Consider the following 24,482-nt stretch of genomic DNA (forward strand, 5'->3'; position numbering starts at 1 on the left):
TTTATCCTTAAGTCATCAAGTATGGACAAAGAAAAATTAGAAAATAACTACAATTTAACTCAATCTATGTTTAGCTATTCCCAAACAACTAAATTGTAAGTAAGAAGTGACAAGTAACTTGTCTTAGCCTATCATATGAGAGAAACATGAAGAAGCAAATGCAATTTTGTCACTGTTTGTTTGGACTAACCTTAATTCACGCTATATTAAATGTAGCAGAATTGAATTGAGATAATTTTTAATATGACAAAGGTTTCCTCACTTTAAAAACATTTCACCTGACCATGCCTGACACAGAGAGCCCCTACAGTGCAATTAAGGATTTTTTTTTTACACATTAGTAACTGGAGAGTAGGTAAACATTAAATGATTAGGAACCATGGCCATTAACATTGAACAGTAAGAAAAGAAAATTCCTAAATTTTAATTCAAATTATGTACTATGATAGCATTATATACTTAGATAGATTATCTCCTTCTGTTCAGATCTAATATATTCTAATGTACACTCATGGGGGGGGTCAAAATTTTTTGATAATACTTATGGTTTTCTACCCTAAAATAAAATACATGGAAGACACTAAGGGGAAGAAATTGGAGAGTCATTATTTGTACTCTAACATGAATATCCTCATTCTGGAAGGTGTGGTTCTCTTTTTCTTCCAAAGATAAAGTTTGGCTATAAGTTGTTAAAGATTCTAGGAATACATTAAGTTTTACAAGCAGTTAAAATATTTTAAAAATTAAATATTAAATTATAATCTACAGATTTTATACAATTGTGTCCAAATCTAATTTCATTTGGTCTATGCTAGTTATTAAAGCAACAAAAGAAAATTATACCAGAAATTTAAACTTTTACATACCTGTGGTTGGTTGGTTGTTTTCACTTCCATCAAGCCTCTCTTGTTCTTCCTCTGATTTCATTTTTAAGATTAGTTCTGCTGAGAAATCCAGATAGTTAGTTAAAATGAATGGCTTAGAGTAGTTAGATAAAAGATATAATCTTTATAATAATAATAAACTAAATAACATTTAACAAATTGAAAATATAAATTAAGATTAATCTTTAGCTGAGTATTCACTTCTTTAAGAAATATTCATAATTATCCAGGGAGGCTTCACATAACAGGCTGAATTGTAAAAGATGAACAAAATTTGAGACGGAATAAACAGTATAGGATTTCAGATAAAAGGATACAAACATTGCAGATATATAGGAAACAGGTGTACATTGCTAGGGATGTAAACATAATGTAATTTCAGAAAGCATGACTAATGTAGTTGAAGTTTAGTGTGCTGATAAAAATAGTACAATCTTGAAGTTGAGAATGGTGGGCAGTGTGCCTTTATATGCTTCTACTGTATTTTTTCAATTTTGTTTTTGGTTGCTCTCTTCATTTAGTTGGGTGGATGAATTTGTGAATGAATTTTTATGATATTTGTATTTCTTGAGCCTGATGGCATCTAGTGTCTCCTCTTAAGTATTATTCAGGAGGCTCCCTTATTAATCCCTTCCACACAATGGGGAAGAGAATCAGAGTGGGAAGTTAGTGCTCTACTGCTCTGACATGCTTCGTATAGGAATCACATTTTATATTCTTCCTGCATTTATAACAGTCGGTTCCTTTTTGTAAAGATTCATATTCATTTTATTTGACCACATTTCACTATGCACACCTCATTCCTTCTCTTCATTTTACTCCCTGTACTTTTTGCCTTTTTCATTCATTCCTCTCTTAATGCCTGTCCTCTACCTTATTTCCTGAATGTCCCTAAATTCACTCCTTTGGTAACACTCATAATTTTTAATCTGTTGCTGGCATCTTCTCTAACCACATACAAATTTTATCTATTTTACTTCTCTTTTTCCACACTATGAATTTAATAGGTGATTTCCATTAGAAAACACCAGTGCTCATGTGTCAAGTAAACATTGTCAAACAAATTTTTATAAAATGTAGTTTTACCTTCTATTTGTCCATTTAATGTATTTTTTCCTTTCTGATCTGTGGCTTCAAATAAATAAGCAAATACTTCTGTGGAACACTCTCAGAGATGCTCTCTGAAAATAATGACTTGCACAAAGATTTCCTAATCACTTTCTGAGAAAATTACTGAATTTCCTAGTTTAAAAGCAATTAGACTTAAAAATAAGTGCAGGTATTAAAAATGAAAGCATTTACATGAAGAACCTCATATAGAGTCTCTAGTCTTTGTGTAACTCTTATCTTCACTTTGGTGTTGACTCTGTAAACTAAGCAAGGAAGGCCAAAGCAAATAAATTCACATACAAAAGCTAATGTACATTCCAACAAGAAACTAACTTCAAAACACCTAACTCTAATAAGGGTTTCCCACCAAAAATAAGAGGACATTTTAAAAATAATGCATGTAAACAAAAATCTTTAATAAATACTTTTGTTCTAATGCAGCAGTAAAATAAGTTGCTTGGCACAAGGAACTTTGGAGTACATAATATCGAGTATCAATTGAACATCTTAGAAGTTGCTTCATGTAGGTAAACAAGGACTTAGAGGAATGTAATCATTTTCTATAACAAATGAGAGTTTATGCTTCATGACTTTTTATTTTTACTATATGAAAAATAATTGAATAAAATGATAATGTAGTAAGAAAAACTTTTCTTTAGGTTTTGTTTAAGTAATAGCAAACAAAAATGAGATATAGCATGCAACCCTTTGCACATTAAGAATTATTTCAAAAAAGCTTATTTCAAGTAAGATTTAAAAACAAGGGGAGAATAAGAACATTTATTAAGCACCTAAAATATGATGACCACTTATTATGAACATTTTTTCTACATATAATAAGGAAAAGAATGATTATGATAACAGCTATCCCACTTCTTACTTGCTGCTCACTCCAAGATGACAGATTAAAATGGTGAATAAGATACACAAGAGTTGTGGTTCACTGTTTTCTCTCTCCAGAATGTTCTTTTCCCACTTTCAAATGACTAGCTCCTTGTAATCCTTCAGTTGGCAGCTTAAAAGTCATGCTCAGAGAGAACTTCTCTGACTACCTAAACCCCACACCCTCACCCAGCCCAACTAGAAACTCATTCAATAATCTCTAAGCTAACATTCTCACTTTCCTTTATATGAAGCACTTAAAACGACAGTTTTTTTTCCTACCAATAAAACATAAGCCCTCCAGATAATAAAAAATATATTTACAACCTCCTCCTTCCCAGCCCCGAGGATCTGGGGGAAGGTGCGGATGTGTTGGACATCCTCACCTGGACTGGTGTTGATGTTGTCACAAACATTGGGACTGGCGGTTTGATGTGCTGAGCTCTCGAGCATGGGACTTGCCCTTATGAAGCTCATTACCACAAAGAAGAGTCTAAAGTTGTATGTAATGGTGCCTAAGAGTCTCCCCCTGAGTACCTCTTTGTTGCTCAGATGTGGCCCTCTCTCTCTCTAACTGAGCCATCTCGACAGGTGAACTCGCTGCCCTCCCCCCTACGCGGGACCTGACTCCCAGGGGTGTAAATCTCCCTGGCAACACAGAGTATGACTCCCGGGGATGAATGTGGACCCGGCATCGTGGGACTGAGAGTATCTTCTTGACCAAAAGGGGGATGCAAAATGAGACGAAATAGTTTCAGTGGCTGAGAGATTCCAATGGAGTCGAGAGGTCACTCTGGTGGACATTCTTATGCACTATACAGATAACACCTCTTAGGCTTTAATGTATTGGAATAGCTAGAAGTAAATACCTGAAACTATCAAACTCCAACCCAGCAGTCTGGACTCCTGAAGACAATTATATAATACTGTAGATTACAAGGGGTGACAGTGTGATTGTGAAGACCTTGTGGATCACACCCCCTTTATCTAGTGTATGGATGAGTGGAGGAATGGGGATAAAAACTAAAGGACAAATGGGGTGGAATGGGGGGATGATTTGGGTGTTCTTTTTTCACTTTTATTTTTTATTCTTGTTCTGGTTCTTTCTGATGTAAGGAAAATGTTCAGAGATAGATTGTGGTGATGAACGCATAACTATGTTATCATACTGTGGACAGTGGATTGTATATCATGGATGATTGTATGGTGTGTGAATGTATTTCAATAAAACTGAATTTAATAAAAAAAAAAAAGAAAAAAAAAGATTAAAAAAACAAAAACAAAAACAAAAACATAAGCCCTCATTGTATATTTGGTGTCTAACTGCCTACATAGTTGGAATTCAACAACAGAAATGTACTCAAGGTCAAAATGTCTAAAAATCTCATCATGAAGGCCTCAGATGCCATATCACTATATAACTATAGGACATCTCCAGTAGTAGACTACTGAAACCTAACAAACCTGAAATTATAAATCCACACATCCATTCTAACTTTCCCCTTCTTTTAGTGACACTTCTGCCATTTTATTTTCTTTCAGGTTTAAAGAAGTATCAATGTTTAGTAAGTCACTAAATACCATGGTGATCATTTTATCTTATATTTGTATAACACCCTTTATACTTTCCACATTTGCTACCAAATCACACAAACATGAGAGGTAGGTTTCAGAACCATTTTTATGAATGAGGTAACTGAGATTCAAATGGGTTAAGTAATTTTTTCCAAGATCCCATAGCTGGTAAGGGACAAAACCAGGTAAACTAACGTGACTTTGGACTTCAAATACAGTACCTGTACCTCATTGCAGCAGCTGCCAGGCCCTTCCTACCTCCTTCTGCAACAGTTACCTTAGTACAGCTCACTATTAACTTTATTCTTACATTACTACAAGCCTGGTTGCCATAAATGTTTTCAGGGATTCCATTTTTACTATCCAAAATAGTCTTTACTTATTAGAACACCACTAAACAAATTTTCTTTATTGTAACCCACATATTTTTACCATTCCCCATGCTTATCCTTCACCTAAAAAATATCTTGCAAATGTAATTGAGCATCCAAATGTAATAATATTTTCAAGCCCCAGGCATTAACTTTTTTTAAGTTGCAAGTTGTTAAATAGCAGTATAGTGCAAAACTGTTTCTCTGTGAACCTCATTAGGACTTTTACAGGTGAAATCATACATTTAGCCATATGTTGACCTGGAATAATTCTCTAGATATTTTAAATTATTATTTTTGTTAGAGAGGTTCTAGGTTTACAAAAAAAAAATGCAGAAAATAGAGTTCCTATATATCCCCCTCACACATACAGTGTTCCCTATTGTTAACCCTGTGTATTACTGTGTTATCATTGTTACAACATATGAAACAATATTATTATAATTACACTATGAACTATAATCCATCATTCACATTAGGGTTCACTGTGGTGTAGAGTCCTAAGGTTTTATTCTTTTAATTTTTATTCCAGTAACATTTGTAATATCTAAAATTTCCCTTTAGCCACAGTCAAATATAATTGAGTGGCATTAATTATATTCACAATGCTGTGCTACCATCACCACCATCTAGTACCAAAACCTAAACAGAAACTCAGTGCCAATTAATCATTAACTCCCGATTCCCCACTTTTACCCCAGAACCTGGTAACCTGCATTCTAGTTTCTGACTCTATGAATACGCTATTCTAATTATTTCATATCAGTGAGATCATTTGTCCTTTTGAAAGACAGTCTTTCCAGACATAAATTTCTTGGTTAGCAACTGTTTTCTTTCTGCACATTAAATATTTCATCCCACTGCCTTCTTGCCTCCAGGGATTCTGATGAGAAACCAGCACTTAATCTTATTGGGGCTCTCTTGTACATAACATGTGCCTTTCTCTTGCAGCTTTCAGAATTTTCTCCGTGTCCTTAGCATTCAACACATTGACTACCATGTTTTCTGACATGGTTCTTTTTGAGTTTATCCTGTTTTGGGTCACTGGGCATCATGAATGTCTACATTCATGTCTTTTTGTTAAATTTTGGAAGTTTGCTGCCATTATTTGTTGGAATAGTCCTTCTGCCCCTATTTCTTTTTCTTCTCCTTCAGAGAATTCCAGAATGCATATATTGGTATGCTTGATGGTGTCTGATAGGTCTCTTAGGCTCTGTTCACTTTGTAAAATTCCTTTTTCTTTCTGCTCCTCAGCCTGAATCATTTCAATTGTCTTATCTTTAGGTTCACTGATTCTGTCTTCTGCCAGCTCCAATCTGCTGTTGAAATCTTCTAGGGAATTTTTCATTTCAATTGTTATGGTCTTCAATTCCAGTACTTCTATTTCAATCTTTTTCAAATTTATATGTCTCTATTGAGATTCTCATATTGTTTATTCATAACTTCCTGATATCCTGTAGTTCTTCCTCTGTGTTTTCCTATTTCTCCTTGAGCATCTCAAAGGTTTTTTTTTAAATTCTTTGTCCAGTATGCTCAAAGTCAGCTCTTCTTCAATGTTTTCTGAATTTTTATCTTGTTCCTTAGGATGGGTTATCATTTCCTGTTGGCCTTTGCTTGTCTTGTAATCTTTAGTTGCACACTCTAAATTTTTCATAAATTTAACTGTTAACTCTGGAATTTAGTCCCTGAGCTATTTCTTGAGTTTGTATCCAGCTAGTGACATAACAAAATTTCCTCGAGTGCACTAAAAACACAAAGCAACCAAGGCAAAAAAACAAAACAAAACAAAACAGGTTTCACAGCCTTTGTAATTTGGCTCTGCACTGGCTATGTGCCTCAGAATTCAATTTTCCTATCAAAAATATCAGCCCAAGGCAAAACTTAAGGACAAGTTCTCCTCTGTCTTTTCTAAATTTTTGTCTTGCCTATCATGGCCTTAGGAATTCCCCCTTTTATAGGAATCAGAATGTCCCCTCTACTCCGTAGGAAACAGACTCACTCCTCCCCCAGGGTGTTCTATTGTGTGTCTTAAAGCCAGTAATCCTTTGCCTTAGGACACTTAACTGTTTCTTACCCAGCTTAACTGTTTCCCACATTGCTTAACTGACTTGTTTCTCACACTGCTTTTAGCTGCCTGCAAGCTGCCTCTCCCTTGGGGCAATTTCTGGGAGGGTGAGCTGGAAACCAGCACCCTGGTTCAGTCTTGCAGGCTGTCATACAACATGTTGGCACCAGCACACAGGCACCCCACATAGGGTTGTTCTGCTTTCTTCAGAAAAGGGCCAGGGTCTCACAATGGGAGCACCCCCCACCCTGTGCTGGGGAGTGGGTAGAGTTAGGCCAGCAAGGGTGCCACAAGCTTCTCCTACCAGTTTTTAGTTGTCCTTTTTTTCATTTGGCACTTGCCCAATTACTGCAACCCTTTGACTATTTTCCGGACTTTTGAGGAAGATGGTTCTGCCAGACTTTGCTACTTGTTCAAAGATTCTGTGGGGAAATGGCACCTGGGAGAATCTTATGATGCCATCTTGGTCAACTGGAAGTCTCTCTAGAAAAACTTAACTTCAGAACATAAATTGGTTGTTTATCACTTCGAAGCCCTGTTTTTTGCTTACATACACTGGCTTCATCAAGTGGATCCTGCAAATTAGTAAATTATACTATACAGCAGTTTTGTACTTAGAATATAATTGCTTAATTAATTATAGGTCAAAAAATATAACAAAAGAATTCCCTGTTGGCATACATACAGAGATCAGAAAGTAAAGTCAAAGCCTCCTCTTTTACTTTTTAATATCACACAATGCTTATACTTTAAAAAATAGTAGTCTGAACCTCAGAATCCCAATGTGATTCTATATCTTCTTTTTCACCCAGTCCTAAAGCTGACATATCTATAAAATGTCATCACAGAAAAATTCATGAGAACATTCATTACTGTAAATATTAAATACATGTATGTCTATCTGCATTCATGAATATTTCAATGGAACAAAAGTTAAAGCAGAAAAGACCTTCAGAGAGTTGAAGTAGTTTCAGAAAGAGGTTGGTAGTAATTTGAATACTTATAAAGATAGATAGCAAAAGAAAAATAGTTAAAACAAATGATATATTAAGATTGAAATATTTTCAATTACATTCTTTATAATCATATTTAAGCAAAGAAAACTTTTCATTCTTACCACTTCTATCAGTTTTTTTGCTCCACCAACAAAAGTCATATTGTCGTTATTCATTCCTACTCTTGGAGCACTTTCAGTAATACAAACGCTAGTGTCTTTTTTAAAAATTGCTGGCTTTGTTGTTCCTATAATTGAAAAGGAAAAAAAAACCAACTTCAGAAAACATATTCATTTCCTCACTCACTCATTCAGTCAGTACCTCAGCAATAAGACAACAAACATTTATTGCGTGTATCAAAATTGTAGGTACTATCCTGGGAATAACTATAAATATTGTGTTCTAGAAGAGGAAGAGATACATAAAAACAAATAAGGGCAGAAAATTTGTCATTCACCAGCTATACACCTGAAGTGGATAAAGAAGAGTAAGGGTACTTAAGAGGGAAAAGCCTATTCTATCTGGGGAGCTCCCAAAATGCTGCAAAGATAGGGCTATATCTAGAAAGACAGAAAGGTGGCAAGGAGGGTGTGAAGGTCATTCTAGACAGGATGGCAGGAGCAAAATGATGTGGCATAAAACAACCTGTTAAAAGAGTGTAAAGATGTAGTGTAGTTAAAATGGAACACAGTTATCGGGAATGAGATTGAGGGATAGAACTGGAGAATTAGGGCCAGAACACAGAGGCATCATGGTAGAATGTGAACTTTCCCCCTTAGGTAATGGGAATCCACTGTGAGTTTCTAAGGAGAGGAGCTATACCATCACAAATATATTTTAGGAAGGTCAATTGGCAGCAATGTAAAGACAAAGAAAAGGGGAGCTAGACCAGAAATAGTATTTCAAAATTACAGGTGAGAAAGTGAATTAGGGTAATTAGAGTGGGGAGAGAAGTGAAAAGGACACAGGAAAAGCTGGAAAGAAAGTAGAAAATCCTCTACTTGGTGACTGAGTGGATGTATTAGGATAGTAATAATAGGGAGAGAAGCAAAAGGATATATACAAACTGGCAAGAAGGTAGAAAATCCTCAGATCAATGACTGAGTAGATGTCTTAACTGGAGGGCTGGAGTCCAGGATGTTTCCCATTTACTTGTTTCCAACAGTGCTTTTCACTAAAATGGGGAAAATGAATGACAGAGTTGATTAGAAAGAGTCAGGATGGGTCGGTGACAAGTCTTCAGTTTGGGATGTAGCAAATTGGAGACATCCAGGGAACCAAGAAGAAACATTTGTATACATTTGAAGTAGTAGAAGACCTTACTCAGAAAAAGCATATGGTAAAAAAAACAGATAAATATTTGTAAAATATGCTAAGCTGATATTGTTAAATAATAAAGACCTATACTGAACTCTGAAATCTTGAAAACAAGAGCAGGAAATAAAACCATAGAATTCATTTTTCCAATGACATATTTCAACATCTGGTTCAAAGATAAAAAATAAATATTCTTTTACTAATATATACAAACATTCATTTCTGACATCAAGGTAATATGAATTTTTACATTTAATGAAAGGATTTAATTTTAAAACACCAATTCAAAATATTACAAAAAAGGCTCATTTTTAAAAATTAAACTTAAAGAGAAGTTTTAAACTACATAAGAGAAATGCTTATGTGATTATAGAATTATAAGTTATTTTAAGTACCATTATGATATAAGAAAGATGTAAAACCCCATTTTAAAATTCATAAAGTTTACTTATTTCCCTATGAACAGCATACAATAATTTTCTATCATATAACACACAGGAAGGTAGTTAAAGACTGGAGAAAGGACGCAGCATTAAAAAAATCAATAAAGCTCTGATTATCCAAATGGAAGATTTCAGTGTCTTCAACTATCCCTATGATTATCAAGCAGGAACTAAAAAACAGCAAGTCAATAGGATTCCTGAGTTTTAGAGAAGATATATGTGCAAGGTTTAACAACTATGAATACTGAAGGTAATAATATTTCCTGAAAATAATGACATGTACTCACTGCTGGAATTATTTTAAAAAGTAAAAAGACTTCTGCGAGAGATAATTGTGTATGCTCTGTTAGAAGCCTTTTCTTCCTTACAGGTAACAAATAATTTGTTTTAGAAAAGAAAATCATGAATTGTGATTTTACCCATTTGATATTTGCATGCATGTGTCCAATATATACAGATAGTTCTTAAATAAACATAAATCAGAATCTCTACAGAAAAAAAAATTCTACATTTTTTCTTTCTTTTAAGTGTTTCAGCTTAAAATTATTTTCCCATTTAATGGATGTTAAAATTATTTTCTCATTTAATGGATGCAGATTTAGAGCCTCATTTATACAATCAGAAATTTCAATCTGATTTTTAAATAGTAATGAGAGAAAAGACTAAATGTTATTTACATATTCCTGTGTTTATTCTTAAGAGATCTAAAACAGCTACAGAGTATAACAAAGAGTAGGACAATTAAGTTACATATCACAAGAAAGAATAGGGACAATTATTGTAATTCACAGTAAATCTGATAATGCTGAAAACAGATTTCACTACAAACAGATGATACTATGAACACAAGGTTTGCAAAATTAAATATAAGAAATTACTAAACATAAAAGAAGTGAGGATTAAATTTTCTTTCAGTTCTTCAAAGGAATTCAGCAATAAGTCATTCAGAAGAGTCTGAGTATTTTCTTTCATTACCTGGCTTTCTTTTCTTAATTTGCATTTGAAAACTTTCTATCATAGTCTATAATAAGAGTTCCTGCTCTCATTTAACTGCATTATTTCTATGTTTTTATAATAATCTCTTTCATTTTGATTCTCTTCAACCTCTATATTCACCTTACCCTATTTGAATGAATGAATTCTCCCTCAGCCCCATTATCATCTTCATATCCATCTAGCTGTTCTTTTTCATGGTTTCTAATACTTTCTTTCCATAATGTCATACCAAACAACTGTACAGTCCCAGCACCATTTCATAAATCTGAACTCTGCTCATCTAACCTTCTAGCTCTTGCACTTGTTTTCTATTATGATCTTGAGGAGTTCTATTTCATTCTAGAATAATTTTCATCTTAAAGTTGGTAAACAATTAAGAGAATGGGGGTATAGTATATGAAAAAGCAAGGAAAAAGTAAAAAACAAAACAAAATGCACTTTTACCTTCGTAGCACCATGGACTGCTGAAGACTTGAGGGGAGGTTTTAGAAGAGGCTCAGGTGATGGAAAGGCAGCAGGAGAGATGCCCTGGACTCGGACTGGCCACTCTGGGAGGGTTTCAACCACATCTTCATGTTCACTATCAGAACTACTGTCCTCTAACAAAGTTCTATTTTCTGGTCTCCCAATGCTACGATTTTCTTCTACTGCAGTAAAAACAAAGTAAAGAGTACATGAAAATATCTGTAATTTCAAATCAGTGAATAAAACAAGATTAAGTACTCTTTGAATAGCTTACTGTTTTTCCTGGAGTTCTGAGAAGCAGTCATTAGCTTTGTTAAGCTTGGTTTGGGGAGATTCTAGAAAAAAAGTTATAAATTTAAGAATAATAAGTAACAGATTTGGTAAATATATATAATATGAACTGTTACTTTGTAAAATGTACATAATTATAATATTAACTATTACTTTATGATCTAATACAAAGAGCACAGCTTTGGAGTCAGTCATTCAGATGTAGATTCAAATCCTGGTTCTGCCATTTACTAACTCACCTATGACCTCTCATGGGTGAGGATTATGGGAGATTATATAGATTATCCCCAAAATGTTATTCCTGTTACCTATAAATAATATGATACAAAAAACTATGTTATCCATTAGACTGTTTTCTTAACCAAAATAATCTAAAACAAAAACTTATCCCTGGTAGTTTAGAGTATTATTGAAAAATACTAGCATTGAGAAATTGAAATTATTTGTTATAGTTTGAAATGTGTTCAGCATCATCTTTGCATGATCTATATGGTCATCCAATTTATCTCATGTGGGGGGAAAATGTGATAGTTTAGTTCTTAGTAGTATCTTACTTGGATGGGTTAGAATTGCAAACAGTATAGATTGCTTCTTTTGTCAAAAACCTAAAGACAAATGATGGAATAAATTCATCCCCTTCCAAGAAAGAGAAGGAAGAAAAAAAGAAAAATCCTTCTGGGGCAATGACTGATAAATGAAAGTCAGCACACACACACAGACACACACACGCACAGCTATTGAGTAGAAAGTTGCAAATAAATATGCTACAATGGATACAGTAAAATGACAAGAAAACAGACAATGAAAAAATGCTTACTGTGAAGGAAATATTAGGCTTGGGGTAAATAAAAAAGGAAAACAAAGAAAAACAGGCTTTGGGGGAATGAGACATGACTAGTCAATCAAATACAAGCTTAGCCAAGATAGAACAAGAAAAAAGAGACTTACAAGAAGGTATGTGGAGAAATGTGTGTGTGTGTGTGTGTGTGTGTGTATCTCACAGATAATTACAAAGACTTTTGTTCATAGTAACTCTCTAAAAAATGATTTGTATTAGTCTATGATTGTCTGTGTAAGTGATTCAATTAGTTGAACACAGTCTTCTACCACAACATGAAAGCTCTAAACTATTACTACAGAGAGAGAAAAATGCAAAAGGAAATGTTTCTAACACATCAAGTCACTACTAAGAGAAAGAACAGGTGAACAGAATTTCTAAAGAACAACGTTTGGCTTGAAAATATATATTTAAGAGAACATGGTTGATACATTTTTATCTATACCCTAATCTAATATCATTACTGGAGTTCACCAGAAAATATACTATGAACTTCTTTCTTGTTTATGACACATTCCCTCAATAGAACTCAAATGAACTTATACATCCTAAATATTAAAAGGGAATATTAAATTTAAGCCATAGTTTTAGAAATTGAAATAGATATATAATGCATATTATATTACTTGTAATTTTCTTTTATAGAGAAATCCATGTCTGCTCAGTCAGATTCCAAAATATCAAAATGGTTCTTACAAGCAGGACCTTATTCTAGGTGCTCCAGGACACAAGCAAAAATATTTCCTCTCTCCCACAAGCTTATAAAGATGCAGGGGCCTTAAAATGATTTTTAAATAACTATAATATAAAAACTTCTAAAATTTGGGGTTTTTTAATGTTATATAAAGGATTTGAATGGGTATTTTTAAAAATCATACACAAAAAATGTCTGAAATAGAAATTTTATCATTTAGTCATCAAGAGTCTCTGCTTCTAGGGCTGGTTATTATTCCATATAAAACATGTATTCTGCAATTAGATGAAGAGTTTCAAATATATACTTCATAGAATGATTTAGAAAACACAGTGGAATCTCTTCATAATAGAGATTTTGGGAAAGAGAATTTAAATTTCTAAATTCCCACCCTTTCTAATATTGTTCTAATGTAAATAAAGAACCAAAGATGGAAATAGAGAAAAGGTTCTCTCCTAAAAACTACAGGATAGAAAAATAGAGTCCAAGGGAAAAAAACTACATAGTATATGCTGTCTGTTTTTGGAACTGTAAGGTACCAAAGAGATCCCAGGATTATTAAAATAAGCCATGAAAATTATGAAACTCATATTAGTATGATTGAAATTCACAGTAAGAATCCTCATGCTTAACCATGTTTCATATTTCCTCCATTTTGGGAAAGCTTTTCTCAATAGAATTTTATGTCACTATGTATTTCCTAGCCCATTCTTTCTTTCAGCCTCCACTCCCTAATCTTCAGTTTGAACAAAAGCAAAAAAATAAATAAATAAAAATTCAAATATTCATGTTTCTATAAAATGGTTTTCTTTGACCAACACTCCATTACAAACATAAAACAATGATAGGCAGAGAACCTAAATTTTAAGGCTAAATACTACATAAAACTAAGTTCAGAGCAGGAAAGTTAATTTCACAAGAGAGCACTTCACCTTGGTATCAAAATCTAAGTTTTCATCATCTGATGTAGGCCACGAATCATCAATGCCAGGTTTGTTGGAAAGTCTTAAGGTCAAAAATATACAACATAAGTAAGTTCATTGCTTTTTAAAAAATCTGGTGAAAAGTGGGCTATCCAAATATTAAACAATGTTTCTTGACATAATTACAATTTGCCTTATTGAAAAGCTTAAGTTATTTAACTCTGATTCCAATTCTCCCAAACTATGACATACTCAATGAAGACTCATTCTTAGTCCCATAAGAAAAAGTGTCAGCCAGGATACTGGCAAAGCCTGAGAATAATTTTCATCACCAAAGTCCTGGGTGCTGAACTGAAACTCTCAACTGATATAACTTTTGTTACCTGAAGTGTAACAAACCTGATAACCTAAAACAAGGTAGAAAGATACACTGCCCCTTCTCCATGGTCTGCCCCTGGTTTAAAGACTAATCTATGGCAATAATGTAGTCTTGGTTCTTCAGCTCCTTCTCAAGAAGGTGAAAGCACTATTCCCCTTCCCTCCCTTTAACACTGCACAGGGAGTCCTTGAAATGTTTGAAAACAAAGAACAAATTCATATGTTTTAAGTGGGACTGTTATTTCCAGAGAGATTAAAACATTAAACATTACAAAATCCAACTTTTCCCTATACAGTTCCTGCCTTGTTCAAGCCCACATAAACTAGCAAGACCATAAAAACCCAACCAGGCACTCAGATACCCCAGGAGAGAGACTGCTGCAAAACAGGCTCCTGGTAGTTGTTCCTCAATCTCCCTAAGTGCTGTATAGGGATCTTCCTTCCTATGGGCTCTCACTCCTGAATTCCTCCTTCTGCAGGCATCAGTGGGAGTCCCAATATTTAAATCTTCAGTCTATGAAGACAGATTTCTGGAACAAGGATGGACTCAAATGGCCAAGGGTAGAAGCTCTCTATTTCCCTACTGCTGGGAAACAAACTAAATGGAGTCTCAGTAATTGACCCCCAACACAGGTATATTACCAACTACACAACTGAAGCTCACTGAATGATACGACAACCACCCACACCCCACACTTCCCCTACATGTACAAGGGCAGGACATCAGTGAAGAGGGAAAAGGGGTGACAGTTAAGAGACAACCATGCTGGGCACAGACCTGGATAGTCCAGCAATCTCCAGCCCCCTTGTGTGCTAGGGGGTCTGAGCCACCTCTGTAACTGGGGTGGAGGTAGATGCCTTCCCAGCTGACAGAGGTATTCTCTACACCATCAGCCTTTTCCTCAGAGAAGGTATTTACCTCTTGATGCCTTAATTTGGACATTTTTATGGCCTCAGAATGGTAAATTTTTAAATAAACCTTCACTGTAAAAGCCAATCCATTTCTGATAAATTGCAGCTTTAGAAAACCAAAACACTCACCTACAGGATGCTGAAGAAAGACCATTGGGCTCAAATTTAAGAAACCTGAATTCAAATCTCATTTCTGACACTTCCTGCATGTATGATCCAGATAAGTCACCTTAATCTCTGTGTTTCACATTCTCAATCTGAACAAGCACTTGGAAGGACTATGAATGGAGGTTGAAGTACTAGAGGGTGTTAGGATTAATTAATCTCTATCATTCCTTAATACCCTGAAATTCTATGAACTTACGATTCTGTATACAAAAAAAAATGGAACTACTTAGTGGGCAGAAATGGAAAAAAAAAAAAATAGAACAAAGAAACACCAAGAAAGGCAGAAAAGAATGTAAAAAAAATCAAGAAAAGATTATTTTTAAATTCATGAAAGAAACAGACTCTAGGAAAACGAGTAAACTTCACAGAACTTCACTGAAGGCAAAACCACACTGCATAGTCAGTAAGACACTAAGTAGAGAAAGAACAATAGTAACACAAAATGGTCTACATGTAGTTACTCTCCATCATACAGTAAAGTAATTGATCTCCAGTTTACTTATGAAAACTGCTAGAGAAGGTCTTGCTTACATAAAACCCATGGTCCTGTGACCACAGCTAACTGAGACCTGCCCTAAAACACTTTGAGATCAAAACAATGTACTGGTTACTAATCCAAATGTCAAATAAACTAGGTCAAACTCCAGAACTAAACAAGTTTCCTGGGAAATCTATAAATCAGAGTTAATGTCTAACTATACGTGACTTTTGGAGCTGATCTTATCTAACCCTGTGTCATGACAGTAAATCATGGTTCAGCTACTTGTTAACTATGGAACTTGGAGACAATTCAGCAACCTCCCTGGACCACAGCAGTTCAATCAGGAAAAACAAGACAATAACAGCACAGCAACCTGGCAGAGCTGTCGTGATGACTATTTGAGATAACAAATGTTAAGCACATAATATGTTGTCTATCCCAGACTAAAATACTCAACAAATGTTAGTTTCTTTTCTCTGCATCCCCTCATTAATAGTTAATTTAAAAATCTGTAAAATCCTAACTGCTTAGAGAGTCATCTGCAGAACTCTCATCCTCTCCTAAAGAAGAATTACATTTTATATCAACAATAGAAATACAGTGAATATTTAAAGTATGAGACCCTGATTGTTACAAAGCAGTCCTTGGAGACCACACCTGAAGACTACGTTAGAGTGAATATTAATTATCTTCTCAGTAGGCATTGATGCATTAAGAACTACTACTTCCCCTCCTTTGTATTTATTAAATGCAAGGAAAGGAAAATGTAATTTATCAACATCTCACACCTACAAGTATATTGTTTACAATTACCATAATCCTAACCTAACCCTATCAGACTGACAGAAAATAGTGTCATTAGCAGAATCAGTATAAGCTGACAGTGTCAAATTTAAATAGCATAATTTCTCTGGACTTCTGCCACTAGACTCAGAAGAGAGTAAATGTATTTTGTTGTGACACAACACAGCACTGAAGCTCTTCAGTTGAGTCTGTTCCACTCAGGGTGAAACATCACACGATAAGGGAGTGAGGCTGATGAGCACTGTACTTGCAGCAAAGACTTTCCAGTTGCCAGTGGACAAGAACTCAGGGGAGATCAATGGACTTACTCTCTCTAATCTTCTTCTGGGGAAGACACTGGACAGCTCATTTAGTTCTAGCCATTTCCTCTATATGTGATGCAACAAGGATCAAATTCAGCTGACATTTTGTCTCCCACTATACCGGAGAGAACCCTCCTTTAAAGCTTTCCTAAGATCCACCCCGAACCATACTTCATTAGCACAGACAGAAGCTTAAGAAGAGGTTGTGGCAAGATGCCAGGGGGTATTGCCAGAAATGACAAAGAAAACCCAACTCCTATTAACTCGCTCAAGCAACCAGAATGTGCCATTGATTGTCCCTCTCCTTGATGGGAGAAATCACTCTTTTTCATTGTGTATCAAGCAAAACAGTGGGACCTGCTAATGACAATCCCCATGACCACAGAGGCAGCTGTAGAACACAAGCCATGTTGGAGAGCACAGGCTGTTTGCAGACTCATCCCCCACAGGGAGAGGACCACCGAGGAGCCTATTGATGCAACACCCACAGCAGTCATGCCCTGCCTGGCCTTATTTCCAATTGCTGGATGAGAACACAAGACTCTGTGATTCCATTTGATGAAGTATAGCCTCTTGAGACTACCTCCTTGCAGTTGCAGAATGTCTGTCTGGACCCACCTCATAGAGCAGGATGGTCCAAACACTGAGCTCTGTAGTATTGATCATAGCATTTTTTCCAACCCTCCCCATTATGTGGCAAATCTCCATAGAAATCATGCTTTTTCCACTTGTAAGGCATATGTCATCAGATCCTATGCTAATAGACCAAAAAAACAAAAAAACAAAAAAACAAAAAACAAAAGGAAAACAAAAGAGAGGACAAAGTACATTTTAAATGACTACAGTTAATTACCTTGGAATGTTAATAATTTTTTAAACTTCAAAAAGGTAGACACAGAACCTGCTATTACCATATAATATAATCATGAATTACCAAGAGTTAGTTATCTTGAAAATTAAAGATAATTAAAGATCAAGGTAACAGAATATGGCTATTATTGCCAAAGTAAAGTATATGAAAATACATAAAGCAAGTATTTCTAATCATATACTTAGGCAAGAAAAAACTGATAAAAATGACTGAAGAGCTTATCATGTTTTATAAATATAAACAGGGATTCAGCATAATATAAATCAAGATTGGAACATCCGTATAATTAATCAAGATTGGAACATCCATATAATTAAAATAAAAGACAATTTTTACTCTCATTTTAAATCAGAGATTAATGTGCTTAGGCCTATTTATCTCAAAATTGTACTGAAATATTAATCACATAAAAAGGACAGATTTTAATTACCTAAAACTGCCACATTAATATATGTACAAACACTTGTGTGTTGATCTACAAAAAGTTAGGGAAGAGCTACTCAGATATGATGTGAGTTATTTTTCCATATTTGGGCATCAGAGGCACCAACCACATCAATGAGAGACCTTACAGTGACTCTCAAATTATTCTTTTGAAAAGGTTATCACCATAGAACTTTCAAAAGTTGAATGCAATTTACTTTTCAGTAATCTTACTTGACACAGTAAATACTTTCTCTTTGAAAAACATTTTTTTTAAAATTTTGCAACATTATTTCCTCTGATTCCCTCCTACTTCTCTTTGGCCAGTCCTCAATTGCTTTTACTTAGTCCTTTTCCTCTGTCCATCCCTTAAATGTCAGTATTCCCCAGGGTTCTGTCATATTCATCTCATTCTCCGTGTGCCCAATCACGGATGAGCTCATTCAGGCCTATGACTCTGCCTAATAATTACAATCAGATTATCCCAAATCTGTTTCTTCAACCTTAGAGCTCTGCCACCAGATATAAACTTCTATTATACAATTACCTACTCAAAATCTCTACCTAGATAGTCTATCAACACTTCTAGGAAAAAGAACACTTCTACATATTCTCAAAACACCTAGAAAAAAGCTTGTCTTCCCTGTGATCCTCCTGTTCCCTGTTCAGCTGACTAATTCTTACTTGTCCTTCATGTCCAATTTAAATGCTCATGCACAAACTGGGAACCTATAAAACATCTTAGATTTCTCTCTCCCCTGTAACTTTTTATATTTGATAAGCAATACATCATGTTGACTGCACCTTGTTCTTCTGTCTCTGCTTTATGTTTCCACTACCACTGCCATAGTTAAACATGGATCCTCAACTGATGACTTTCACAGGAAAAAAAGAACACCAACCACTATAGTTATTTTCTAAATGAAAGTATTTTGTAGGCAAAACAATGAAAAAGACATAATGCCAAGAAAAAGACCAGTATTTTACATTTAAAAAATTTATCTTCCTACCTACCAATTTCACAAGAATGGATGATGAGTTCAAAATGAACTGTTACAGGTCCAAGGACTGGTGAAGAGGAAGCTATGCCTTGGAGACTGCAAAGCCTCCTTTGTCTCTCAGGCTCTTGACTTGGTTCCCTTCAGTGTATCCTCTATATAGAGGTCAGCAAACTAGTGCTGCAGGTCAAATCCAGCCTGTGATTTTGTAAATAAAATTTTATCGGAACACAACCATGCCCATTCAGTTGTGTACCATCTCTGACTGACTCTGCATGACAACAGCAGAATTGAGTGGATGTGACAAGCACTGTAAAGCCCACAAAGCTTAAAACATTTACTGTCTGTCTTTGACAAGAAAAGCTTGCAGATCCCTGCTTTATACCATAACCAGAATGCTCTGGCACACAAATCTAATCTTGTTAGTCCCTTGCTCAGAATGCTTCAATGAATCCCTGCAGCAAACACTGCTGGCTCCCTACCCAATATCCCTTCCTTACTCTTCTTTCTCACTAGAGACCTACAATTCTGTTTGGATATTTATCACACCAAGTGCCCAAAGAAGTGCCCCTCCCTAACTCCAAAAAGTAACCTCAGTAATTACATTTCCTTTACCACTGACTGGCTTAAGGATGGGCATGTGCTGCAACCCAGCCAAGAAAATGTTAGGAAAATCCCACTGCAAGCTGTGGGTTTTCTCCCTATTTAAAAGAAACATGAAGAAAAACAGCCTTTGTAGCCTTTGATATTGTCAAGTGAGAACATGATGCTTGGAGCTGTTGCTAATTAGCCAACATGAAAGGAGACAAAAACAAAACACCAACAAAAGGACAGCTGAAAATGGGAAAACCCCTGGGTTCTTGATGACATCACTGAGCCAGCAAAACACCGCTGGTGTTGATTTAGACACTTAGTTCATCTCTTATTTGCAGCGAATAGCATTCTGGCTGACAAACTTCCTATGGTCTACAGTGTAAGTCTACACATTTCTATGGTATTAAAGTCTTTTATAAGCTTGCCATAGTGATGTATACACTCATTCCCAACCATTTCCACATCACACTTTATGCACCAGCAAAACTGAACTGCTCACAAATCCTACGGAGTTCTCTCATGCATCTTAGCCTTTGTTCTCACTTCTTCTTCTGCCAAACATGTAATCTAGTTAGCTGTTTTCTTCTGCAAAACCTCATCCTCCTGCCTCTTACCTGGCAAATTTCTACTCACTCTGCTTGCTTATCTTAAATCCTGCCCACTTTTTTAAAGTTCTAATTCCTCATCATAGACTTAAGTGCCTGGCACATATCAAACAACAAACATATTTTAATAAATAATAATGATAATCGTATGCTTCTGAAGGGCTTCTAGCACATGGTAAGAACTGAACAAAGTATAGTACACAGGAAAAATAACAAGCACTTGGAGGGCAGGGCCTGTGTTTTTAAAATGTTTGTATTCTGCAACATTAGAATAATGCTTAGTACCTAAAAGAGACTTGATAGATATTTAAGTGGACAAGGGAATAAATGAATAGAATTTTTTTTTAATTGTTAAAAAACCACAGAACAGTTCTATTCTATTCTAAGCACCCTGAAGACCAAAATTGTCTATTTCATCTTTGTGTCTACTTGCAACTTGCAAAACCTGACTTGCAGAAGTTCTTTGTCAACTGTCCACTAAATTAAAGGGGTCTTCATGCAGTTCAGGTTGTACACTACACTAGGTGCCACATCAGGCACAATTTTCACCATAGCGTTCTGTTGTCGTGAAATGCTTTTGTCATTTTATTATAATTTCTCGAATCCACTGTTTGGCTATTGGATATTTATTATGCTAATCTTTTCGCTAAAGGCAATAAAGCAACTTCTAACAAACTTACAAAATTACTAAATCATGACAATTATCCAAAAGATAGGAGAAAGTGTCTTGTTCTAATGAGGTCAATATATCTCATTGTGCTTTAATTTATACGAAGAATGAAGCCAATAATAGTGAGGTCTTGTTGCTATGAAAAAATGTAAAATAAGCTGTGTCTAAAAAAGGACTTGCTCTTCTGACTTCTGTACTATCAGGAGGTATCTTTAAAAAAATGTACTGGTGTTAGTGCACAATAAGTCTTTCAGTTCTTACTGATTGGTCATTTGTTTATGATACCAGAAAGGTAATGCTGAGTTCCTATTTTAAAGACAGTTGTTTTTTTACTGACACAAATCACTATGCAATAACTAATATTCATTTACTAAATGTAATCCATTTATTGTAAAAATAAAATACATATTTTTATAATTTTCCAATTGGTTGTGATGTGATTATAGAGGAAACATACAACATTCTAACTTAAAATTCTTTTTTCTTAATTACAGAACGATATATGGGATTTCAGGGGCCATGATTAAGAAAGTAAATTTCTTTTCAGACAATATACTGTTACAGAATATAAACTGCCTACAATAAACTTCTTTAAAAATTCTGAACTCTGAACTATTCAGCAAGAAAAAACACACTAATTTACACATTGATTTTTTAAATTGCTCTTTCATTATATCAAAACTTTCTTGCTCTGATTTCTTTATCTATGGTAGAACCATGAAGAGTAATTCCACTACCAGAAGTCTTACCTGGATTATTATTTTGAGAGGAAATCGTAGGTAGTTTTTCTTCTTTATAATCAGAAATCAGTTGCTGACAGCTATGTATAAAAAAATTGGATAACATTACTACTTTAATGCTGATATGAAGAATATTTAACCTATACATTAAATGATTCTCAAAAGATTCTGAAAACATCAGGGCTAAGAATTCAGAACTTTAATTATCCCATAGACTTCAAAATACAAGCTCTACAAACCTTTTATTAAGCATTTAAAGAAGAAGAAAAAAATAAAAATAAAGTGAAGCGGTTTTTAATTGAGGGTGGTAAATTAGTGGGAGTTAGTGGGACACAGTAGAATGTTTCCTACACCCGGCAGCCATCCTAGCTCTGGAACACATAGTATTTGTCCTTAGACAAGTCCCTGCTCTGAAGCTCAGTTTCTTCCTCTACAAAACAGGGATCTTACTGTCCCACTTCACCAACTGTTATGAGGATTTAATGGACTAATATATAAAACACTGCTCAGAGAAACAGTGAAGAAATGGAATAATCTGTCTTGAACTTTATTGCTGCAACTATTTTGGAATCTCAACTAAAACTCGATGCAGTTTTATCATAAGCTTAAACATCCCAATAATGCAGTTTTCAGAAAATGTTATTAAGACCTAGTTTTGGATATTAGCTGCTCTGTTCTTTGTGGTTTGTAATTTCAGAGCATCTTAGCTACTATATGACTTGTAACTAAATGAACTTATATTCTAAATATACTACCTCATTAAATTAGATAACATAATTGGCCCCTATTACTGTAGTTAAATCACACCAAGTCAGAAAACTAACAGACATTAAGACCTGACTTGGACTATTCATTCTTTACCAACCCAAACTCTGATCTTTATTAGAACAATGCTTAATTTCCATGTTCATCTCCAATCGTCTTGGAAGATATAATCCTTCGTTAATACATGGATACTGATGTGTCATGGAGGAGAATTAGCTCTCCTAAATCCACGTAACCTATCATATATTCAGAGAATTCTGCCAAATGGCTGCTTTGAGGTGTTCATGGAAGGCCTTGGGAAATTTTCATTATGGGAAACAGATCACTTGAGGGGCTGACCTTAATTATGGAATCTAAGGGAAGTTGGCACCCACTACTACTCTGGGAAAGGATGATATGGAACTTTTGACAATCTAAGTAATGGTGCTCCACAGGACTAAAGGGGCCTTGGGGTACAAATTTAGCAGCAAAGATGAAAGGAAACACTGATCTCTTCCTGCAGGATTATGTAAACCTCTCTGACAATCAGAAGGGTTCCCACTCATATCTGCTGGCAGAAAAGGCAAACTAGGGCCTCAAAAGGTAATTCGCCCTGACAATCTGGGCTCCACACAATGTACTGAGGGGAGAGGAAGGGGAATATCAGTTTGCTTACTAAGTGTGCAGCTCAAGCTAGAAGGCCCAGCAGCCAGGGCAGGGTGCTGGTGCTTGGGAAGCAATGGCTGAGCATATGAGCACATATGAACTGAAGAATTTGTAACTCTGAAGACTAAGTGTGGGTCACCACTGAAGCCTGGGAGGGGTCTGGATCAGCAAAGGTATTCTCCTAGGAAAGGTCAATCATGACCGGACTACAGGACCAGACTTCAATAGCAACACTGCAGCAATAGAAGCAATGGAAACACTAGAATGTCCTTTTTTTCTCCACCTAACTTGTGAAAGAAGATTGTCTTTTTGGGACTTAGTAAATCCCACTGGGTTCTTGGAAATTTCAAGGGGGTGGGGATAGGTGATAGCCCCAAGGGGAAATACAGGATTTTTGCAAACCTGGACATTTCAAGACTCAAATAAGTAAGAAGAAAAATCAAAGATGTGACCTTTTTTGTACCCCATGCATAAAGGTTATACTTGGAATGAAATGGAAAAATTTAGGAGCACTAAGAATAAAGGTCTTAAAAATCCTGAGCCTTACCTCTTCCCGTCAATAATGTGGCATTCACTGCTACTTCTAACAAGTCTCAACTCTGAATGCACTTTGCCTCTTATGTAGTTTCTGGCTGCTGACATGAACCAACTCACAGCCATTCTAAGACATCCTGAACCAAACTATAAAACCTGCCTCACCAGTTTTATTGATAACTGTTATGATTATCTTAAATCTCACTGATTAGTGGTAACTGTATATAACGTAAAAACTTACACATTAAAAACACTAAGAGCATATTCTTCTGCAGTCCATCCATGGGAATCTCAAGAAGAGACATCTATACCTTTCTGAAGAAGAAGATGGACTATATTTGTTGATTCAAAATTTACAGCAAACATGAGGGGTATTCTAAAATAACAGAAAGATAACTTCACCCTCAGGAACTTAAATTAAACTACTTAAAAAGCTAATTTAATATATACTTTACCAAGCTGATATCTCTCCTGCCTGTAGAGCAATGAGTAGTTACAGACACTAACAGACATAAGCATCTTGGTTGCTCATGTGGTTATCTTTGTAAATTACCTCCAAGGCTATAAGGAAGGGAAAAAGCAAAACGAAGCTTCTTGTCCCACTGTGGTGTTAGTAGTAGGTAATTTAAAGTCCCTTGATGGACAAGAAACTATATTGAGGTCACTTATCTGAAGTAGGTGAAAATTTAAAGGAAGAATTCTTCATTTCTTCTGTACTCTGATACAGTTAACATATTGTAATT

At 35.2% G+C, this 24,482-nt stretch overlaps 1 protein-coding gene and 1 long non-coding RNA gene across 8 annotated transcripts in view; both read right to left on the reverse strand.

Moving 5' to 3' along the window:
• The window catches only part of LOC119535544 (ankyrin repeat domain-containing protein 26-like), a 961,331-nt gene that overhangs the window by 780,067 nt on the left and 156,782 nt on the right, over positions 1-24,482 (reverse strand). The gene's annotated exons all lie outside the window — the stretch shown is intronic.
• On the reverse strand, positions 762-24,111 carry LOC119535558. 3 transcript variants are annotated; one of them, XR_005217204.1, is made up of 7 exons: positions 23,981-24,111; positions 21,805-21,875; positions 11,378-11,438; positions 11,083-11,285; positions 8,950-9,056; positions 8,005-8,129; positions 762-944 (listed from the first exon to the last, which is right to left on the reverse strand). It is a non-coding gene; the product is annotated as an uncharacterized LOC119535558 (long non-coding RNA). The 3 variants fall into 3 exon arrangements; XR_005217205.1 differs by lacking the exons at positions 21,805-21,875; positions 23,981-24,111 and adding an exon at positions 17,513-17,610 and having other exon boundaries at positions 762-941; XR_005217203.1 differs by lacking the exons at positions 21,805-21,875; positions 23,981-24,111 and adding an exon at positions 17,513-17,610.

This window comes from Choloepus didactylus, chromosome 5 (assembly GCF_015220235.1).
Source record: "Choloepus didactylus isolate mChoDid1 chromosome 5, mChoDid1.pri, whole genome shotgun sequence".
Classification (NCBI taxonomy): domain Eukaryota; kingdom Metazoa; phylum Chordata; class Mammalia; order Pilosa; family Megalonychidae; genus Choloepus; species Choloepus didactylus.